This window comes from Vipera berus (assembly GCF_964194415.1).
Source record: "Vipera berus genome assembly, chromosome: 3".
Taxonomy (NCBI): domain Eukaryota; kingdom Metazoa; phylum Chordata; class Lepidosauria; order Squamata; family Viperidae; genus Vipera; species Vipera berus.
The window spans coordinates 47,126,945-47,139,085 of NC_138204.1; the positions used below are offsets into that span (position 1 = coordinate 47,126,945).

General features: G+C 41.6%; 1 protein-coding gene across 2 annotated transcripts in view; it reads right to left on the minus strand.

Annotated features, from left to right (window-relative positions):
- The window catches only part of ATP2B4 (ATPase plasma membrane Ca2+ transporting 4), a 169,951-nt gene extending 158,418 nt beyond the window's left edge, over window positions 1-11,533 (minus strand). For both annotated transcript variants that reach the window (XM_081324499.1, XM_081324500.1), the window contains exon 1: window positions 11,018-11,533. The gene's annotated coding sequence lies outside the window, so the exon portion shown is untranslated. The remainder of the gene's footprint in view (window positions 1-11,017) is intronic.
- Between the last annotated feature and the right edge of the window lie 608 nt (window positions 11,534-12,141).

The window sequence follows — 12,141 nt, forward strand, 5'->3', positions numbered from 1 at the left end:
TGTTAAAAACACACCATACACCAACAAAGACAAAAAAAAAACATTTACAATATACAAAAAACGAAGAAATCAAAAAATTGAAAACCAAGCAGATACGTCTCTGGTTTAAGATCAACTAAACACCCTGTGATTTCCTCTATCCATTTTTGGATCCTCATCCAATATCTAACCACTTCCGGACATGTCCACCATAAGTGATAGTATGTGCCAATCCCTTTACCACACTTCCAACAATCGGCCGACAATCCAGGGAACATTTTGGAAAGTCTAGCCGGAGGGAGATGCCATCTATAAAGCATTTTGTATATGTTCTCCTTATATGACGTGGAAACCACCAGCCTCATATTAGTCCACCAAATCTCTTCCCATTTCTCAAGTGGAATTGCATAACCAAAATTCTTCCCCCAGGTAATCATCACATCTTTTACCACCTCCTCCCCTACTACCCTAATTAGCAACAATTTATAGCACTTAGATATCATCCCTTTCTCCGGACCCAGCAGAATCTTATCTAATTCCTGCAGATTCAGATAAATACCCCTTCCTTCCTTATCCTTCTTATACCTTGACTGGATCTGCAGGTAGGTGACTGGATCTGCAGGTAGGCAGGGCCATATTTCGAAAGCTAAAGCTTGCTCATCAGATTGGGAAAGACTGATCTAGTCTGCTTGTCTTTGAAATGTTTGAATATGTTACTGGATACTTGTAGTAATATATCAAGAATGACTATAACCCCATTATCAAAGTACTAAATTTGAATCGGAAAGATCAAGTTAAATATGAAAGCTTACTTAGCAAGTCATATCACTCCCAAACTCAAGTCCTAGAGAATCAAACATGCCTTTAATGCTTCCAAAAGCCAGGCATGGTCAGGACCAACCAAATTTCAGGAGGATGCTGTTCCAATTAGCCTTCCTTTCTTGTTGTTCCAAATAATTCCTGTTAATAAGAATTTGAACATGGGTATGAGATATATTGCTGAAATTTTAATTGGTGCAATGATTTGTGGCACTTTGAGTCTCAATTTGTGGCTAAGATATATGTGTGAATGTCCTTTCCTTCACTAAACAATTCTGTCTCAGTTAATATTGAGCCTTTCTAGCTTCCCAGGCTTCAATTAAATCCTAGCGACATCATGAGGGCAGGTGAAAGGGCTTCAGAATAACTCTGCCACCCACAATAAAGTAAGCTCTGAAAGAAAATTTAAAACATGTCCTCAACCACTCTGAAAATAAGATTAAAAACAAAAAGCCTCCATCATGGAGGAAGAAAACATTAATGAAATTCCAAGGCAAATTTCAACTAGTTACTTTGAAGGACATTGAAGCTTGTTTTAAATGAAACATTTTAATAAAATGATGGCAGGAAAATATAGAGAGATATTTTGTTGGACCTATGTCCCCAGAGTAAAGGAACAATACATTTCATTGAGCACCTGAAGACAAAATTTCCTCACCTGAAAAATTAGCATTAAGCTTAAATCATTTTCTAGACAGTTGTCCCTGTTATTCTGTTGCAACTAAAGCAATCAAAGCTTTGAGCCATTTTTTAAAAAAGGATATTCTCTGCTAAATTTCACAGTTGATCTTGTGCCTGAAATGGTCTCAGAATCACTATGTCAACTCAGAAACCAAGCAAATGCCTGTCTTACCTCATCTGTTTCCTGCCACATAAAGTAATTTGCCTAAGGAAAAGTTTTGGTCATGCAGAATTTAATGTTTACTCGTAGTCATAAAAATAAAAGCAACACTATACTTTACAGCCCATTCTTTACTCATCAAAAAATCAGGGTGGAGAGAGTGTCCTTCCCGTCACTAAGCTGCACAAGCAGACTTCAGACAACATCCACGCTAAGGACTTTGTGCTGATTAGCCATGCTTCCCTCAGATGTATTTTAAAGAGGGTCCACAGATCATGCATTTCAATTCTCCTGTGCAGAACATCCTTTTGAGAGAGCTGGAAGAGTAGCACAAACTCCTTAAGCAGGATTCCTTCACTTTTTTTTTTAACGGCCCACTTTTGATGTGGGTAATGACATATTGAAGAAATACATTTATCACAGTCCAGCACACATGTGTTGTGTCAGTTAAAAAAGCCCTCCAAAGCAGAGATTTGCCAACCTCCCTCCCCTATTTTTTTACTGCTAGGAAAGTTCAGAGACCAATAAAGCAGGAGGCTGTCTGCTCTTCTGACAGCCTTGATATATACATCAAGAGGGTTTGTCTCCTGCACATCCAACTTTAGAAGCCAGGGGGGATGATGATAATAATGGGAGACTGTCCTTTTTCCCCCCATCGGATGAGCTCCCCACCAATTTAGCTACAAAGAAACAGCCTTCATTTTCCTAAATGGAGAAGGCTGTTGGAGGAAACCAGCATCTCTCTTCTGCAAATCTTTCTAATTTACTTTCTTGAAGTTCCTTATTGCCAATGGTGATCAGTTAGTTGAAATGCTTGCTAGAATAATTAAACATTTTCCTGCTGTATAGCTGGAGGGGTAGGCGGGGCACAATAATACATAAATGAAGAGAAATTATTAGGCTTTTGACATATAAACTCCAAAGTTTTTTCCAACTTCATTTCACCATTTCTTAATTGGAAAATTCTCATCCTACATTCTCAAACTATTTTTAATGAACAAAGTGCTAAGTGCATGAAAGAGTGTTACTGTACAATGTTCTACAATGCTACCAAAAAAAAATCATGTTATCAAGATGGAACCCTCCCTAATTAAACACATCCATTTTACTCTTCCAACTGAAAAAAGGAACCACTTTTACTTTTATTTTTTTAAAAAAAATTAGTAATGAACAACCTTACTTAGGTTAATACACACTTAAGCACTAAATAAATTACTTTTTTATTTTGTATAAATTGTACAAAAAAAGGGAATTATGTTACCTTTTCAAAAAGATACTCAGAGAATGTGGACCTTCTCTTATGGTTACTGACCACAGGATCAGAATGTATTAAGATCAAAGTTTATTCCAATCAAATAGAACAGGTTATACTTTGTTGACTGAAATAGCAACCATTTCAGCAACTGTCCAAATGCCCCTAAGATATATACAATGCCGACTGCACTGACAAAAAATATTAGAATACTGAGATCATACATACAAACATACCCATTTTCTATGCTACATTTTGCAAAGGATAAAATTAGTTAAGCAATAGTACAGCAAGCAATAGAAATTAAAGTAATACGAGAAAGAGACATATAGGTAAAGCTGGTTTACAAACACATTACAATTCAATATTTCTATATCTATAGACTTACTTGCAACTACCACATCCAAATGCTGTTTTATACACTGCCTTTTGTTCTTTAAGCTTGTCATCTCCCCTTTTCAAGATTTCATTAATTTCATCCAACTTTCTATGGCTGCCTCTTCCTCAGATAATTCACCCTCATCCTCATACATTTCGGTGATTCAATCCCAGTTGTTCTCTCACTAAAACCAAACACTTGCAACATATTTCTTTCTACTGGTTGTTCATTTTTTACCTGAACTCATTAGCCATTCATTCTTGACCCTATCTCTTGTTTTACAGCACACAATTAAGAAGTCAACTTTCCCACATTCAGCTTACTTTTGTGTTTATTTGATACATTCATCTTATATAAATATATACATATACATATATATATATATATATATATATATATATATATATATATATATATATATATATATATATATATATATATATATACACACATACATACATACATATATATATATAAGTGGATAGAAATACACTTTTGCTTCTTTCCACACTCATTCCTTATAAAATATCTCAAACAATCCATTACCTTTCAACCAGTATTTGCACATCTTTAAATATTTCCATCCATTTTCTATTGTCAGTAAACATTTCAAATCTTCCAAGATACTTACTCTTTAATTATTGGTATAACTTACAATGATGCACTTGATTTTCCATGTCAAATATATGTATTTGTATTTGATCCATCAATTTTGAGGTCTGTATTTCTTGCTATGTCATCCATGAGACATAGAAGGTCTTGGGAATGTATAAGCATAGTGTTGCTTCTTTTGTATTCAACAAGTAACTAGGGCTAAATTACAGGTTCATTTCCTCACCCAAAAATCTACATTGTTAGTACAACAGTGTAAATGAAGATCTGAACACCAGATGATGAACTGTCTTCTAATCCAATTCCCTGCTCAAGCAGGAAACCTAGACCTTTTCAGACAAATGGTTGTCCAATCTCTTATTAAACACCTCCAATGTTGGAGCATCCATAACTTCAGAAGGCAAGTTGTTCCACTGATTAATTGTTCTAATTGTCAGGAAATTTCTCCTTAGTTCTAGGGTGGTTCTCTCCTTGATTAGCTTCTATCCATTGCTTTGGAGAATAGGTTTATCCCTTCTTTGTGGTAGCCCCTTAGATATTGGAACATTGCTATAGCTCCAGATATCGGTGATATCTGGAAAATCGGTAAGTTCCCCTTCCATTCTGTGGATCTTTACCAGCATTTAGAATTATTACAAATACATACATATACAGAAAACAGTTATACAGTGAATTACACATTGCTTCAAAAAATGGGGAGGGGGAGAGACTTACATTCTGGTTAAAAAGTTTGTCTCAAATTCTGACCCAGTGCAGCTAACAGGGTAAAAAACCAATTCATTACAGTAATGTCTGATACATTTAGTAGCACCAAAATTTATTACACTGACAAAGAGAATAAATCCTCTAATGTGCCTCACAAGTCAACAACAGACTTAGTAAGCCAACATAGTAATGAGGCAGAGAGCATTTCTACAGCTCATCTTACAACTTACAGCTCATCCATGCTGTTGTAGTCCATCTGCCCAGTTCCCTGAAATACCAGGCAGGAGAAAGCGGATTCAGTTGCTTTTTGTTTGACAAAACCAAGTCAGTAATAATAATAATGATACCATCTAGTTTGTTAATCTTTGAATGATGAGAATAACCAAATCTCGGAACTGTGACAGACATTTCATTTTTTTTTATTCTTTGAAATTCTAGTGCTTCTCTTCAAGAATTGCTTGTCACAGATGGTTTATCTTATTGCAAAGATCACTAAAATATCACTGAATTTTATAATATAGCCTTAGGCAAGTCCTTATTTTTCATCTTATATTTCCTTACAAGAATGCTGTGAGACCAGAGAACTATTGTGAGATTTTGGAGGAAGAACTAAGGGCACATGTAAGAAAATAAATGATATTGGTGAAAATAAATGATATTTGGACTACATCAGTAGTCCAAAAGAATAGGAATATAGGCTTTTGGAGGATAAAATTGGGCTAGTGATTATAAAACATACAGATAGATTACAGATGCACACATCATGCTGAATTATAATTTAATTGCAGAGGTGAGCCAAAACCTAACCTGGCTTACCCCAAAAACTGGCTGGGTTCATAAAACAAGCTAAGGCCAATTCAAACAAACTATATTTTGGTAGCACAATGTATGAAATCAACCTGTCCTTACTTTTTAATGCAATAATACTATCCAGCTACGGTAAGGGTTAAGAAAAACAAGCAAACACCAATGGCTGTAGTATTTTTACACTAGTTAATTAGCAGTGTAACCACTAAATCCCTCCTCATGAGAAATATACCAAATGATGCAAGACAGACAGATACCTATATTTAATCACAGCATTTGAAGTAAAACACTAACTAATAGCATTTGATGTAACTTGGAAGGCTAACAGAAAGCTATTCAAAATTGCCAAGGAACAACTCATGGCTTCTTTTCATCATACCACACCATACACAGTTGATCCAGAAACCAGACCAAAATGAATATATTCCATATGATTACATATATGATATCTTCACTGATGATTTAAATCAGATTTTACTTAAGGACAAGGAACAAATAATTTGTTCTAGATGCTATATAATTTCCAGAGTTCTTCTAATAGAAGAACAGTCCTTCCTCCTCAAAAAAAAGTGGGCATCTGGGTATGAATTCCAAGAATTAGAAGTTCTGAGCCATTTCAGATATAGCTTTATAGAGATTTCATTAAATACAAGTGTTCAAAATTTAAAACTTTGTTGCTAGTTCAAACCTTAACATAACTCCACAATATAGCACTGTTTAATATTGAGAAACTACTTCTATATATGCTCAAAATCCTCAGATCCTAGGCATTTATAAGATTGTAACATTCATCCCCAGACTCAAGTACGTGGATGGCTGTGGCTGATTCATGCTGGTGCCTACTGAGGTGTGATATGCTTCTTCAAACTGGCAGGTTGATACAAACTAAAAAACTGTGCTAAAAATCCCACTGAGAAGAAAATCAACATTACCACATTCTTAGATCCTGATAACTTCCAAGGCTGCCAACCTACTACTGCTTGCTGATCCAACATCCCTGGTTGGTCAATTCCTTTTTGGCCAGCCCTTACAGTACTTCCACGGTGGTTTGTTTTACCTTTTTGCAGACAGAGAACTATAACTTCTGTGCCCCAGCTCTGTCTTGTCCCAACTAAGCCAAAGACCTGCTGCAGCTATAACTTCAAGCTACCAAACTCCAGATGTATTAGCCTCAACTTCTTAAAATATAATTTATAGATCACTGAGGGCTGACCTTGAGTCTGACACAAAAGCAACTCTTTTTATTTTCAGGGTTGTTTTTAGAAAAGGAACACACAAAGACACGACTAATTTCTGCCCTTTTCCCTTTCTTGCCCCAGGAGTGGTGATAGATAGGGCTGGGCTGCACCATTTGAAGCAGCTGTTAAGAGACTGCAGCTATATCCAGAGAAGCCAAGAGACTCCCACAAATTCCCCTTCCAGCTTTTTAGAGAGAAACATTTTTGATGTTTTCTAATGATTCTGAATAAATTCAAGCGGTTAAAGTATTACACCTCTTTTCTTGCTGAACTTTATTGAAGGAATGCACAACTAAAATGCAGTAGACTCAGCTCAGCTCTATGGACACTGAACATACGGCAGAGAGAAAGGAGGGGCAACAAAGGCCAGGACTGCAGAGCAGGAAGACCCCCCAAAGCAAGTGGGAGGGCAGGAAGCAATTCCACCAACCTAGTCAACTCCCCAGCAGTGATTCACTAACAGATGGGTGCTTCCCCCAAATGAGATTTTTTTTCCCCTCAGGGGGCTGGCAGGAAGCCAGACAAGATTATCTTGGTGCTAGTGGAGGAAGGCAGGCACTCGAGTAGCCCCATCTGCTTTCAAGCTATTTGGCAGCCCAAGTTATCAGATGTGATAGACTGCAGAGATTCTGCACAGCTACCCAAGAGAGTTCCTAGGGTCAACCTCAGGGAGGGAGGGAGGGAGGGAGGAGGAAGTAGAAAGTAATGGCATAGGGTGGAAAATATCTCCTAGAAACAACATCCCCCATCCAATGTCTAACAGTACAAAAATAAGCCTCATTAAGTTTTATAGGCTGCACTCCAGGCATAGAGGGACCATTTAACACGCAGAGAATTGTTTCTCTAGTCGCTAGTATGTCCTTGAAGCTCCCTCCTCCACCCCGTCTCCCAAATGTTGTGGGGTTGGGTTTTTTTAGTGATGAAATCAAACCTCATCAGTTCACCATACCAGAACGCACATTTGTAACAATTAGAAATAAAATTAAAAATTAAAAAACCCAGCTTATAAACCTTCAGTGTTTGTTACTCTTTATTACTTCAATTGACTATACTGTCCTTGAATTTTAGGCAGGCATTCCGGATTGCTTAACAGTTTACTTCTTAAATCTGATCATCATCCTAGTTAAAGAGTAGCTGAATACTGCTGTCACTGCTTTCTTCCCACCCTCGTTCTAGAAAAGAATTTGTAATTTGGACAAGGTTTATATAGAGGAGATACCAACGCATGTACCTTAGCAAAGTGGAGCAATGTTTTTTTTGTTTTTAAAAAGAATGGATCAGGGCAGGGCAGGGTGTGGAAGAGATAGTCCCTTCAAATTATGGAAGCTTATTAGCAGGAGAACAAGTTACACAGGCTCACTCTTCTTCTTTACTGTTCACATTTATGAAGGCATAGCCCCAAGTTACTTCCACCATGGGCCTGCCTGCTGCAGTCCTTTTTTTTTTAGTAGACAGGCCCTTAAGATCATGAAATCTTCTCCTTCCCCCTTCCAACAGAAAAGATGTCTCTCTCTCTTACTCTCTCTCCCTCCCAACCCCCACCCCCAGACTATTTCCTGGAATGACTGCAGGGAAAGGTGCTGTTGTGCCTGGGCTCACCAAGAGAATCAAGAGCAGCATCTTGAACTGTGAGTTTGTTGGTGTCAATGGAAGTTGTTTCCCTAAACTGAATCCCTATATATGGAGAGAGGAGAGAGTAACTGGGAAAGAACTAGGTGCCATAAAACTCTATGCAATACAGCAGGGGTCCTCAACCCCAACCCCACCCCCACCCAGTCCATGGACTGGTACCGGGCCACGGCATGCCAGCAACCAGTCCACACAAACAAGCAAAGCCCCATCTGCAGGATGTAGGCAGCACACAAAATCACGCCCCCTCTGGTCCGCAGAAAAACCTCTCTCCACATAAGGGGTCCCTGGTGCCCCAAAGGTTGGGGACCTCTGCAATACAGTATGCTTCCGCAATAGCAACTGGCTGTCCTGTACCATATCTTGTGCCCTGTGTTTTGGTAAGAAAAACTCTTACATGCCCATCTCTTGGCAAAGTCGTTTGTCTAGTTCTTCTTCTTCCATCCAAGCCCCTATCCTTTCTGAATTCCAAAGCATCTTGTCCTTATTCTTGCTCCTGGTTTCCCTGGCTTCATTTTCCTTTCTTTCCATATGGAAAGACTCTTTCTTCCCCCCCCCACTTGCTCCTATATTTTGAACCTTTCCCATCATATTCTTTTATTCTGACTTCAATGTACTAATAATGTTAATCGATGATAAGTGGATGGGATCTTCAAAGAGAAATCCAAAGAGGGAATGGGAGGTGGTTTCTAATTTGCTGTTGGCTTTTTTTTCCTGAATTAGTTTTCTGCCAAATTTTTGAAATTCCATTTCTAATGCAAAACTTCATAGTGAAAGGGAGGAGAAATGGCTCACCAGAAAAAGCCTTCCAGCCATTTATTTTCCTGTTTTTCACACCTGCTCAAAGCCGTGGTAAATTCATTATAAATTGAAGAGGAATCTTCTTTGGGAAGATCTGGGGATGAGGAGCTGATTAATTTAGTAATTGGCTATCGTTGGGATAATTTAGACAGGTAATTGGATGCCTTGGCCTTCTAAGGAGTCAAATAAATCCTAGCCATTACTTCAAAATTTTGCAAACCGAAATTAGCATTTTTATCATTTTTCTTTAAAAAAACAACAACAACAAAACAAAACTAGACGTCCGATACCGCTCTCTTTCTTTACCACTTCGGCTCCACACGCCCGTTTTTAATAACAAATCTCCCTTGCTGGGGCTGCTGACCGTGGCTAGGACCCTTACGGCGAAAAGGGAGGGGTCGTCTCTGCGTCCCGCCGGTTCCCTCGGAGGCGACTGATCAACTGGCATTTCTACGCTTCCTCTTTATTCCCCCCCCCCCGCGCCTCCGCCTCCCCTCTTTCTGCATCTGTCCGTCTGGCCAGCCGGTCGGTTTGTCAGCGCAAAATAGGAGACGCTGCTGGCCGCCGAAGAGGGCGGGCGGAAGGATCGCGCCCTTTCCTTTCCAATTGAACATCTACGGCAGGGGTCTTCAAACTTGGCCCTTTTATGACTTGTGGACTTCAACTCCCAGAATTCCTCAGCCAGCTTTGCTGGCTGAGGAATTCTGGGAGTTGAAGTCCACAAGTCATAAAAGGGCCAAGTTTGAAGACCCCTGATCTACGGTCTTTGACACACAGACCCAGCACTGTGCTCCCCACCGGTAAATAATCAGGTTAGTGTGCTAAAGACCAGGAGAGTGAACGCAGCGCGCTACCTACGCTGGAACTGCACGGCCCCTCCAAGTTGGCTTTCTTTTCGTCACCGGAGCTGAACCACAACCCCAGAGGCTCAAAAGCGGAACGGGGTCTCTCTTCCCTTGGATGAGGTGCGGTCCCCACAGCTCCGGCGGGGCAGCTCCGCACGTTTTTGCAACTAAGCCGCGCGGGCAGATTCCGTTTTTTTTCCCTCCTTTCGCCAGCCTCGTCCCGTTGAACGATTTTCTACGCACACCAGCTTAGGATGGTTTCTTTCCCCCCTCGGGAATTCTCCGTTTGCCTTTTCCCCCCTCCCCTAACCACCTTCGCCAACAGAGAAGTGTTGTAATAATATTGAGGGTGTAGACTTGTCAGGGCGACTCCGGCAAGCTCAATCTATCAGGAGCAACCGTCCTCCCGTCCAGCGGTTCTGCATGCAACGAGGTTCAACAGCCAGGAGGTTTTTTTAAAAGTTTCGACACGACAGAGAGATGGGGGGGGGGGAGAAGGGGAAATCAACACCAGAAAACAAGCTGCTCCCCCCCCCCCGCTCTTGATTTTAATTCATGAGTAAGAGCCACCAACCATTTAATACTCTATGAAACCCCACTTAAAATCGATCGAACTTCAGACACGCACGAAAGTCCGAAGATATTTTTCAACAGTTTTTTTGCATTCCTTACCCTCGCACACGTTCTCAGCGGTTCTGTTTTACGTTTCTCTAAACGCAGGGAATACCCTAAATTTTCCAGAGCTAATTATAGCCGCAAAACTATGCAGCCTTGTCTCTCTCGTCGCCGCCCCCCACCCACCCACCCGTCCGCATGCATGTAAAACAAAATCCGGGCCGAGGATATTTTGCAGAAAACCCCTTCAAAAGCCACCTTTAGGTTCGCCGGCAAAAAGGAGCTTCAACTCAATTCCCCTCTACTCCACCCAAATCTGCCTTTCGCTTTTCTCCCGCCCGCCCCCCTCCCCCAAGTTTGCTTTCCACCAACAAACGCCAGAAACAGGCGTGGGTGATACATAGCGCTTGCAACACTTTGCCCTGCCCTGCTGCCTAATTTCCTCGATGGGAAAAGCCAAAAACCCAACTCAGCCAATGAGAAAAGGCAAAATACCTGGCTTACGGTGGGCCCGGGAGCGCGAGACGGAGCAGACACGAAGGGACTCTTGCTAGACAAGCAGACAATCCACCCAGCCGCAGCTTCAAGTCGGCGGCCTCGGGAACCGCGTGCAGCGAGCAAAATGCGACCCGGAGCTACAACGGCTCTTGCCCGATCGGTGGCGACTCACGGGCAGAGACGAGTCCCACCGATTTCCCTCCAGCGCCAGCAATTCTGGCTTCCACAGTCTGGGAAACCCCCCTGGGTTTCCATAAGGGGGAGGGCGGAAGGGGAGCGGAAACCTTAAAGAGAGCCGCTCGATTTCCGATTCTGCCGACCTCCTCCTGAAGTTTAGAACGAAGCCGCGAACTGGAGAAGGAGCGGAAAAAAAAATGACTTGCTTGTCCTACGTAAGGCTCCTCCGGTCGGGGGATCTTCAAACTCGGCGACGTTTACTCGAAGGAAACAAGAGGGTCACTCGGAGAGCGCCCCTCGCCGCCTTCTCTTCTTCTTTTCCCCTGTCTTTTTAAACCCAACCCTCCGCGAGTTGAGTCCCTCCTGCTCTGAGCCGTGCAAGCTTAAGAAAACGTTCGTCATGGTAACACACCACTGCCTTAGTCCTGCCAGATTCACCCCCAGCCTCCAGAGAAGGAGGAGCTCCGTTAAGGTGGTTTCAAACGCAGCAGGCCCAGCCCTGGGACTGGGCGTTTTTAAGGGGGAGAGAAAAGGGCGCTTGCAGAAGAGCGACGCGGAGGCGGGAGACACACACACACACACACACACACACAGAGAGAGAGAGAGAGAGAGAGAGAGAGAGAGAGGAAAAAAAAAAGAAATTCGGAGCAAAACATGCTAGTAAGGCTCCCGCCCCCCCCCCACCCTTCGGGTGTGAACGAAGCGGATTAAACACCGCTGCTTGGGGAGGTGGGCAGAGCGATAGAGACGTGAAGCTTTCAATATTTTTCTTTTTCCAACCGCGATAAATTCCTCCTCTCGGGGTTTCTACCAGCCAGCAGATTCCTAAGATGAAAAACCCCTGCAATCAAAGGTGACTCCACCTGATGACTGCATGGGCACGTTCCTGCAGTTCTCTTAGTAACAGCAGCGGCAGCACCAAACGGTATATCTGAGACTTTGGG